Genomic DNA, 10,922 nt, shown 5'->3' with positions numbered 1-10,922 from the left:
TTGACAAAATAATGTGGCAGCCCAAATAAATCAAACCAATTCAATTAAGAAAATAGGTATTGGGCTGGGCCTATGTCTGCTAGATTGGTAGATTGGGCTGTGAAATTCATGATAATCGGGCCAGGCCCATGTAGGCTATTGGACCGGGCTATGAAATATATGATGATTCCATTTGGTCACTAACAATGCCACGTAAGCTCAGCCACGTCAGATCCTATGTGGCTTAGGCAAATGGGTAATGACCTTTCTAAAATTTTGATCATTAGTCTATCTATGACAAAAATTCCAAAAAGGTCATGTTTGTTCGTTCTTGACGGCCAACTGTTGACCTTCTGAATTTGGTCAAAAAAGGTCAATAAATGATAACTATGATGAATCAATGACCAAAATGGGGAGTCATAATTGACCGTATTTCTTGTAGTGTAGGACGAGCGCAACTTGTTCCTCTTGAGCCAGGACAAACTTCTGGTGCCGCTACTACTGTTGTTGATGCTTCTATAGCAACTGCTGCTACTGCAGAGGAGGAAGACCATTATGAGGATGAGGTTGATGAAAATCAGAACTACATGCAACCACTACCACCACCACCACCAGGTCGTCCTCATGCATATAATCGCAACGGTAGGGATGCACCACTCCCTCGGGTACGAGATCAAGACCACATCCCTAAACTAAAGTTGCATATCTCGCCATTCAAGGGTACATACATTCTTGATATTTATGTTACTTGGGAGTTAGAAACTGAACAACTCTTTACACGCTAACAATATCCCGAGGATAGACGTGTTGTTGCTGTTGTTTGTGCTTTCACTAGTTTTGCATGTGTTTCATGGTTTGAACATTGTAGATTATATCCTATTCTAGCTACTTGGGCTGCTTTGAAAACTGCTATGCGTACTCGTTGGTTCCACCATATTATCAACGTGAATTACTTCAAAAATTGTAGCGTTTAAGACAAGGAAATAATTATGTAGAAGAATATTATCAGTAATAACAAACTGGCATGATTAGATGTGGTATTGTTGAGGATAATGAAGCTATACTTGCATGTTTTATGGGCGGGTTAAATTGAAAGATTCAGACCATTGTAGAGTATAAGGAGTATAATAATATCACTCGTTTATTCCTTCTTGCTTGCAAAGCTGAACGTGAACTGCTTGATCGACAGGCATTGGCGCGAACTATTTTTTTCTGCAGGTCAATCTTAATCATGGACACGTCGTACATCCTCTACTTCCACACGTCCTACTGCAACACCACTGACTTCAGCCGCCAATTCCAACTGAGATACAAGAAAACAGGCACCACCACCATCTTCCAGGAGCACACCTTCTGGTCCCGCATAGATTTCGTCTTCATCCATGGCATCAACAGGAAAACACATGAGGTTATATGCTGTCATTTCATGGGTGGAGGTCACTATGCGAGCAAATGTCCATCTCCGCATGTAATGATTGCTACTAAGGATGGTGGGTATGAGTCTGCTAGTGACTATGATGAGGAGACTTTGGCTCTTATTAAAAGTGAAGAACACAGTGAAGATGATTCTGAGCATGAGATGCCATACATGGTTGTTGAACATGCTAACAAGTATGAGAGTTTTGTTGCTCAACGTGCTTCGAGTGTGCAGGTAACACAAGATGAGTAAAATCAAAGGCATAATTTGTTCCATACAAAGGGAGTTGTGAAGGAACGTTCTGTCTGTGTCATCATTGATGGACGGAGTTGCAACAACTTGGCTATCATGGAGATGGTGGAGAAGTTGTCTCTCACCATAAGACCCCATCCACATCATTACTACATCCAATGGTTCCACAACAACGGCAAGTTTAAGGTAACACGTACTATTCATGTGCAATTTAGTATTGCTACATATGATGATTATGTTGATTGTGATGTGGTACCCATGCAAGCATATTCCTTATTACTTGGTAGACCATGGCAATTCGATAAAAATTATGTACACCATGGTAGAAACAATCAGTATACTCTTGTTCATAAGGATAAACATATTAGTTTGCTTCCTATGTCTCCTGATTCCATTTTGAAAGATGATATTAATAGAGCTAGTAAAGCAAAACAGGTGCAAACTAAGAGTGGAAATCAGATTGTGCCAAAAGAATTTGAGCAACAAATGAACCCTAATAATAAACCGTCATCTAGTGTTGCTTTTGATATTAAATTGAAAGTGGATGTTTACTTGCCACCAAATCTGATATTGATGATCTAGATTTTAGCAAATCTGTTTGTTATGCTTTCGTGTGCAAAGAGGCATTATTTACATTCGAGGACATGCCTCCCTCTTTGCCTCCTGCTGTCACTAACTGTCGGTGCACAAAATGAGGGGTCCTATTTTGTATCCCTTTACTTGTGCGCGGGCGGTTGGACTCGCGCCTGCGGCCACACCTAGTGGGGCAGAGGAAGGAAGCAAAGCCACAACACAACAGAGCAACGCGATGCCAGAAACACTAAGAGCAGAAGGGCGAGGTGAGCTCCCCGGGCAAGGCCCTTGCTGGGGCGGCCTCCACAGCCCCGGCAAGAACCTTGCCGGGGCAACTTGCCCAACACCAGCAGAGCCGCCACCCTTGAGCCCAAGATTTCCAGCACCATCAACCACTTTGGAACCAAGGCTCGGGAGGCACCTCCATGGTGGCATGCAGATCTTTGCGGAGACTAGAAGCACACAAGACTACATGATAACCAGAAGACGACGATCCTCGGCAAGATCCTTTTCAAGGATACCCACGAGACCCCCGGCAAGACCCCTGCCGGGGACGACCACGACGCCACGGAAAGACCCTTGCCGGGGCCCCGGCAAGATTCTTGCCGAAGACATCCACGGGGCCGCAGCCAGGCCCACATCTGCAAAGACTCCACCGCCGTTCCCATGCAACTGCCCGCCCACCAGCTAGGCAAGCACCTGCATGGCTACGTGCGTTCTCTAGGCCGACTCAGCAAGCACCTCCGTGGTGGCATGTAGATCTTCGTGAAGACTCTGCCACCGCACCAAGTCAGCAGCTAGCCATCGTGGCGCTACACGCCTCGTCAGTGCAGACACGCGTCGAATCCAGGCGAGGCGGCGACATCTGGGACGAGCTTCCTTGCCGTCCCCAATAAAGCAAGAAAGGCACATCGGTAGCGCATTAAATGTGTTTGTCCTACGGTGCCAGGAGATAGACTCGACTACTGTATAGCTTTCCACCTCCTGTGTGCCACTATGGCAGCCCCTTTGGCTATAAAAGGAGGCCCGCGGCATACTGAGGGCGGATTCAGATTTTCTGGACCGTGCACACCTTGTAGCTAGTCCAAAAACATCAGATAAACACAAACCAGCAGGAGTTGGGTATTACGCATCAGTTGCGGCCCAAACCTGGATAATCCCCCCTGCGTTGATCTCTCAATCCCGGTCTTTCCACAGCCCCGCACCCGCCAACCGTAGTAAAAGGGATTCCCCGTGATCCCGTAGGTGTCGTTTCCCCCGACATCTTTGGCGGCCTTGCCAGCCTTCGTGGCCCTGCCGGTTCTCTCAGTCCTGCCGTCGCTGCCCACGTCGAGCTAAAAGAGCCTTTGACAGAAATGGGCATGCCCCATCACCGTGAAGTTATGCTTCAGGCCACGGCGGAGCCTCATGATGTCGGCCGCATTCCTGAAGTCTCAGGCCGGCCTCCCCTTGTAGTGCAACAGGGCGATTCAGCGACGGATGAAGTCCGCCCCAATCATCTCGAGGGTGAGCCCGACCATGGTGAGGCGATGGATCCTGGTGGTGGCGATCGAGAGCTTCTTGTCATTGGCGTTGAGGTCGCTCCAGTCCGTGCGGCGGGTCGGCGGGCTCTGACGAACCCGACAAAACTCCTGCGGGTCCTCCTCGATCCAGCACCATCGGCCCCGTCACTCCTCCCACCTCTCCTTCTGGGCACCCTCCGGGTACGTGCCTTTCTCCTGGGTCCTTGGTATCCAGGCGATGCTCCCAGAGATGGCGCCCCCTAGTTGGATTCGAGGGAAGAAGTAGTGGCAGAAGAGCGTCGTGCTAGGGAGAAACCCGGCAAAGCCCTCGCAGAGGTGGGCGAAGAGAGCCATGAACGCCACTGCGTTTGGCACGAGATCCAAAAGATGGAAGTTGTAGGTGTGCATGACGTCGTTGAAGAAGTCAGAGAAAGGGGGGTAGTGCCCGCAAGAGAAGTATTCGAGAAAGAAGGGGTACCGATTTGGGCCACCCTCGGCAAAATCGGCGGGGATGACGCGCGTGGCAGGGTGCCCCATCGTCTTCCTTCCCCATAGGGGCAAGAAGAAGTTCTTGAGGTGAACCGCATCAACCATCGACGGGAAGTAGGCGAGCTACGTCTACCGCACCGCTGACTCGCTCTCCGGCGCCTCCTTCTCCCCGGCATCCTTGGCCGCTCCCTTGCCCCTGCTGGTTTTGGGCGCCATGGCAGCTGGGAGGGGGCGAAGGATCAAGAGCAATGGGGGCGTGGCGGCAGCAAGCAGAGGCAAGAACTTCAAATCTTTCGCCCAAGGAAGAACAGAGGAACGGCGGTTCCGAGATTGGAAGAGACGCAGAGGGTAAATGAGCAGCACGCATGCGGTTTTTCCTTTTTTATGGGGAAAGCGCGGGCCTCTTTACCATTTACCATGATGTGACGCATGAGGGAAGAAACCGCCCCACGCATGACCACCACGTCATGCATGACCCCCCATGTCACACATTCAACGCGGGTCGTGAGGAAGTGCAACTGGCGAGGGAGTTACTATAGTACAACTCGGCCCCGCATGCCCGCGCACCGTTTTGGGCCTATCCTAGCATCGCATCGCACTTATGTATGGCCCAGGCCCAGGGGCTCCTGTCGGTGCACAAAAGGAGGGTTCCTATTTTGTACCCCTTTACTTGTGCGCGGGCAGTTGGAGCTGTGCCTGTGGCACACCTCACAGGGCAGAGGAAGGAAGCAGAGCCACAAGACAACCAGAGGAGCGCCAAGCCAGAAACACGAAGAGCAGAAGGGCAAGGTGAGCTCCCCCGGCAAGGCCCTTGCCAGGGCGGCCTCAACAGCCCCGGCAAGAACCTTGTCGGGGCAAATTGCCCAACACCAGCAGAGCCGCCACCCTTGAGCCCAACAGTTCCAGCACCATCAACCACTTTGGAACCAAGGCTCGGGAGGCAACTCCATGGTGGCATGCAGATCTTTGCAAAGACCAGAAGCACACAAGACTAGATGATAACCAGAAGACGACGATCCTCGGCAAGATCCTTGCCAAGGATACCCACGAGACCCTCGGCAAGACCCTTGCCTAGGACGACCACGACGCCACGGCAAGACTCTTGTCGAAGACATCCGCGGTGCCGCAACCAGGCCCACATCTGCCAAGACTTCACCGCCGTTCCCATGCAGCTGCGAGCCCACCAGCTAGGAAAGCACCTGCGTGGCTACGTGCGGCCTCTAGGCCGACTCAGCAAGCACCTGCGGGGTGGCATGCAGATCTTCGTGAAGACTCTGCCACCGCACCAACTCAACAGCTAGCCATCATGGCGCTACATGCCTCGTCAGTGCGGACGTGCATCGAAGCCAGGCGAGGCGGCGACAGCTGGGACAAGCTTCCTTGCCATCCCAAATAAAGCAAGAAGGGCACATCGGCAGCACATTAAATGTGTTTGTCCTACGGTGCCAGGAGATAGACTCGACTACTGTATAGCTTTCCACCTCCTGTGTGCCACTGTGGCAGCCCCTTTGGCTATAAAAGAAGGCCCGCGGCGTACTGAGGGCAGATTCAGATTTTTGGACCCTGCACGCCTTGTAGCTAGTCCAAGAACATCATATGAACACAAACCAGTAGGAGTCACTACAAAAAAGGACACATTTGTGACATTTTGGGCCGAACGAATTTTTTTCTGTCATACATATGACAATTCTATGACGATAATTGTGACAAAACCCGGTATCATCATAGATGTGGTGGGCTCCTACTTCTATGACAAAAAATCATGACAGAAAATGGGCTTTTCGTCCTGGGCGGGACGGAGACAAAGCTGCATGACATTCTTTGGGCCGTCCATGACGGAAAAAACCATGGTAGAAGCGAGGGGGAGGAATATTTCTGGGAGTTCCCGGTTACGGTGGGAGGTTGTGTCGGCGTTCTGGGAATGGGGGTCCCCAGACTTGCCTGCCTACAGCCTGCGGCGTGGCTCAGAGGGGGGCCCAGCGCGGCCCATCTTCACCAACACAAACCCAAGACCCTCGCGAGGGGCCAAGCCTCGCGGGGCGGACGACGCGGAGCTTCCTCAGGCGCGGCCTCATCAGGCTGGCTCACAAGGAGGCGGAGAGATCAAGGCGGGGCACCTCACGAGATGCCCGTGACGCAAGCCATGACGACCGGGGGTGCCAGGCGGGTGCGAGCCTGCGCAGTGTCCGCCCTTCCTCTTTGGTGCAAAGGGGGCAAGCGCAGCCGCGAAATACCGAGGCATCAGGCAAAGGTTGCCATTTCGGTGCAACGAGACCAAGACCAGGAGGACTACGAGACGGAGGTCACCATGGAGCCCAAGACGGCGTCATCACCAGAGCTTTGCGCAGGCGAAGACTACTTTTGTCAGGATAGCTGATACCAGCTGTCCCCCTTCAAATTAGCCCGCCATTGTTGGATCCCTTCCCGCTCGATATTTGGGAAGAGGACCAGGGCCTCTATAAATAGGACCAGCCACCCACAGAGCAAGGGGAGAAAAAGAGAGGGGTTTCGATCAGAAAGAGAGAGAGAGAAGGGTGACTAAGCTCCTCCCGGCAGTTCATCGCCCGAGCCAAGAACAGACCCTCGCGAGGCTGTTCTTCCTTGTATTGTTCATCATCATCATCCCAAGAGGCAATCCACCACACCACACACTGGAGTAGGGTATTACACCACAATGGTGGCCCGAACCAGTATAAACCCTATGTCTCTTGTGTTGTTCTTTCCTTAGTTTAGATCCTAGCAAGGCGGAGGAGTGCAGGTAGGCAGGAGGCGAAATCTCCGCACGCACCCCAGTGTTCGAACCTCAAGGGTCTGCCGGAACCCGAAATCTGACTTTTAGCGCGCCAGGTAGGGGTGCGCCGAGATTCGTCTTCCACCACCCCGTTCTCCTCCGACCATTACGCCCATGTCTGACGCTCGTCGGGCCCGTGCCGAGCGCCGGGCTGCACTCGCTTCCCGCGTCGCCCAGACGGCCCCTGTCAGCGGGCGTCCTCGCCGTTCCCCATCACCTGCCATCAACGCCGCCACCGGCCCGGCGGGGGACGAGCAGCAAGCATCGTCCCAGCATCTGTCCGTGCGGCAAGACGGCTGCACCGCAACTCCCTCGCTCACCCCAGCTAGTTCTTCGTCTCGCGCACTCCGCACGCCCATGGAGCCCCGCAACCTCTCCCCCGCTCATCGCGCTGCACCAACACCCCCGGTCGTGGCGGCCCTCTTGGGCGGCTCACAGGCGCCGCCTACAAGTCACCACGTCAAGCCGTTCATCCGCCGGGTCAGCGCCGCTTCCACGCGGCAAGGGGCTCCCCTGGACCGGGCGGCGCCCGAGACCGGCCTGACCTTCAGCTCGGAGGACCACCCCTCCAACTCGGCCTGCTCGGGTGCGCTCCCCATGCTGTGCACCCCCACCATCTACCAGGTGGCCGTCACCAGAACCCTCATTGATGGCGGCGCGGGCCTCAGCATGCTCTCGGTCGAGGCCTTCAACCTCCTCTGCATACCCCTGGAATGGCTGCAACCCAGCCGGCCCTTCTCAGGCGTTGGGGGCACGTCGTCCAGCTCCTTGGGACAGATCCGGCTCCCAGTAACCTTCGGCACCTACGACAACTTCCGCACGGAGCTGGTCGACTTCGACATCGCCCCCATCGGCCTCCCCTACAACGCCATCCTCGGCTACCCAACGCTGGCCGAGTTCATGGCCGCGACGCACCCGGCATACCACCTCATGAAGATGCCCGGGAGCAGCGGTGTCCTCACTGTGCACGGGGACACCGGGGACGCGCTGCGGGTGCTCAAGCTCGCCTTCAAGATGGCGGCGTCGGCACAGCCCGCCGACTTGGAGACCCCCGGGCCCAAGGGGGCTGCACCCGCCAAGAAGAAAAGTTGTTCACCCAAGACAAGGCAGAAACCAAGCAAATACTCGTCGATGAGGACGGGTCCACCAACGCCACTTTCACCATAGGCGCCCACCTCAAACCCGAGCAAGAGAAGGCCCTGGTTGGGTCCTGCACGCAAACAAGAAGGTATTCGCTTGGGAGCCTGACCAGTTGGCAGGGATCCCTAGGAGTGTAATCGAGCATCACCTCAACGTGTGCCCCAACGTGCGCCCTATGAAGCAGAAGGCCAGGCGGCAGTCCACAGAAAAGCAGGCCTTCATCGTCCAAGAGACCCGCAAATCAGAAGCCGCTAGGGTCATTCGCGAGGTCCGATACCCGAATTGGTTGGCCAACCCTGTCGTTGTGCCAAAGAAGGGAGGGAAGGAGCGCATGTGTGTCGACTTCACCAACCTCAACAAAGCATGCCCGCAAGATCCGTTCCCGCTCCCCCGCATCAACCAGATCGTCGATTCCACTGCGGAATGCGACCTGTTATGCTTCTTGGATGCCTTCTCTGGGTATCACCAGATCAAGATGGCGGTAGAAGACGTCGAGAAGACAGCCTTCCTAACCCCGTGTGGGGTGTACTGCTACACATGCATGCCATTCGGGCTGCGTAACGCAGGGGCGACCTTCCAGCGGCTGATGCACATCACCTTGGTCCCGTAGCTCAGGAAGAATGTTGAAGCTTACGTCGATGACATCGTGGTAAAGTCTCGGGAGGCCAGGACCTTGATACAAGACTTGGAGGAAACCTTCGTGAGCTTCAACGCAGTGAAACTATGGCTCAACCCAGAGAAGTGTGTGTTCGGAGTCCCCTCGGGCAAGCTCTTGGGTTTCCTCGTGTCTCACCGAGGCATCGAGGCTAACCCGGAGAAGGTCAAGGCGGTGGAAGACATGAGCCTGCCAAAGACCCTTAGAGAAATGAAGAAGCTCACGGGGCGCGTGACCGCGCTAGGGCGCTTCATCTCCAAGTTGGGGGAACGAGCACTGCCCTTCTTCCAGCTAATGAAGAAAAAGGGGCCCTTCGAGTGGACTGAAGAGGCCGACAAGGCATTCCAGGATCTCAAGAGATACCTGACCAGCCCACCGGTCATGGTGGCTCCGCGCCCTCAAGAGCCCCTGGTGCTTTACCTCGCCGCCACTCCCTACTCCGCCAGCGCGGCCTTGGTGGCAGTCAGAGAGGAGCGCCGAACCAAAACCACGGCAGCAGCCCGGGACAAGGCAGAATAGGGACAAGGAAGGCCTACAGAAACTGCCACCGCGGCTGAGGAGGATCAGCCGCCGCAGAGGGGCGCACCGGAGGCGGAAGAGGCCCCTCTTCCAGATGGCCAGTCTCAGGAGGCCTCATTGCCTCAAGAGGCGCCATGGTCTCCGAAGGGAGCCACCAGCGCTGACGCACTCCACCTCGTTGAGCACCTAGTGTACTTCGTCAGCACGGTGTTGCAGGATGCAAGGGAACGGTACCCCATGCCTCAGGAACTCCTCCTCATGCTACTGGTGGCCTCGCGCAAGCTGCGGCACTATTTTCAGGGTCACCCCATCGAGGTCATCTCGTCATACCCCCTGGAGAGAGTGCTCAGGAGCCCTAATTTAGCTGGAAGGGTCGCTGAGTTGAACATAGAACTGCAAGCGTTCCAGCTTGAATTCAGCACGACCAGAGTCATCAAGGGAGCAGCGTTGACGGATTTTGTGTCAGAATGGATGGAGGCGCCAGGCCTCAAGGACGACGAGGATCGGTCCCTGTCCCCGGGAAGCGAGGCGCCAGAAGGCTGGGTCATGTACTTCGATGGGGCATTCTCCTGGCATGGCGCTGGGGCTGGGGCGGTGCTTATATCACCCACTCAGGACAGGCTCTATTACGCCGTGCAACTCTGTTTCCGGCAAGGTGAAAAGGTCTCCAACAACATAGCGGAGTATGAAGGTTTAATAGCGGGCTTGAAGGCCGCGGCTGCCCTGGGGGTGAAACGCCTCACCATCAAGGGAGATTCGCAGCTCCTTGTCAATTTCTCCAACATGGTGTACGAGCCGAAGGATGAGCACATGGAAGCCTACCTAGTGGAGGTCCGCAGGATGGAGAAGCAGTTCTGGGGGTTGGAGTTGCAGCATGTGCCCTGTGGCACCAATCAGGAGGCCGACGACATCGCCAAACGGGCGTCCAGGCGGTTACCTCAGGAGCCTGGCATTTTCGAGGAACGGCTTTTCAAGCCATCAGCCCTACCGTCATTATCGAACACGGCTCAGCCCCGGGAGGAGCTCCCCCAGCCACCTACCTCAGGGGCTCCGGCCTGTGGCCCGGCCTCAGGAGCACGCCTGCTCCTGACGATGGAACCTCAGGAGGGATGTTGGATTGCGGAGCTCCGGAGTTACCTAACGCAAGGGACCCTGCCGGAGAAGGAGGAGGAAGCGGAGCGAGTGGCACGCCAGGCCACGGCATACTCCATCAAGGATGGAGAGCTCTACCGGAAGCGGCCAAACGATGTATCCCTGCACTGCATCTCCAGGGAGCAAGGGAAGGAACTGCTGGAAGATATACACGGCGGAGACTGTGGACATCATTCATCATCACGGACCCTCGTTGGCAAGGCGTTCCGCAGTGGGTTTTATTGGCCCACCACGCTCAATGACGCAGTCGAACTAGTGAAAGCTTGTGAGGCCTGCCAGTTCCACGCCAAGTAGATCCATCAGCCAGCAGGAGGCTTGTAGACTATACCCCTTTCGTGGCCATTCGCGGTCTGGGGGCTGGACATCTTGGGCCCGTTTCCTCGGGCGCCCGGGGGCTACCGCTACCTCTACGTCGCCGTGGACAAGTTCACCAAGTGGGCTGAAGTAGAGGCT

Source organism: Triticum urartu, chromosome 4A (assembly GCF_056163025.1).
Source record: "Triticum urartu cultivar PI428250 chromosome 4A, HENAU_Tu73, whole genome shotgun sequence".
Lineage (NCBI taxonomy): Eukaryota > Viridiplantae > Streptophyta > Magnoliopsida > Poales > Poaceae > Triticum > Triticum urartu.
Note: the sequence above shows the minus strand (reverse complement) of the source record.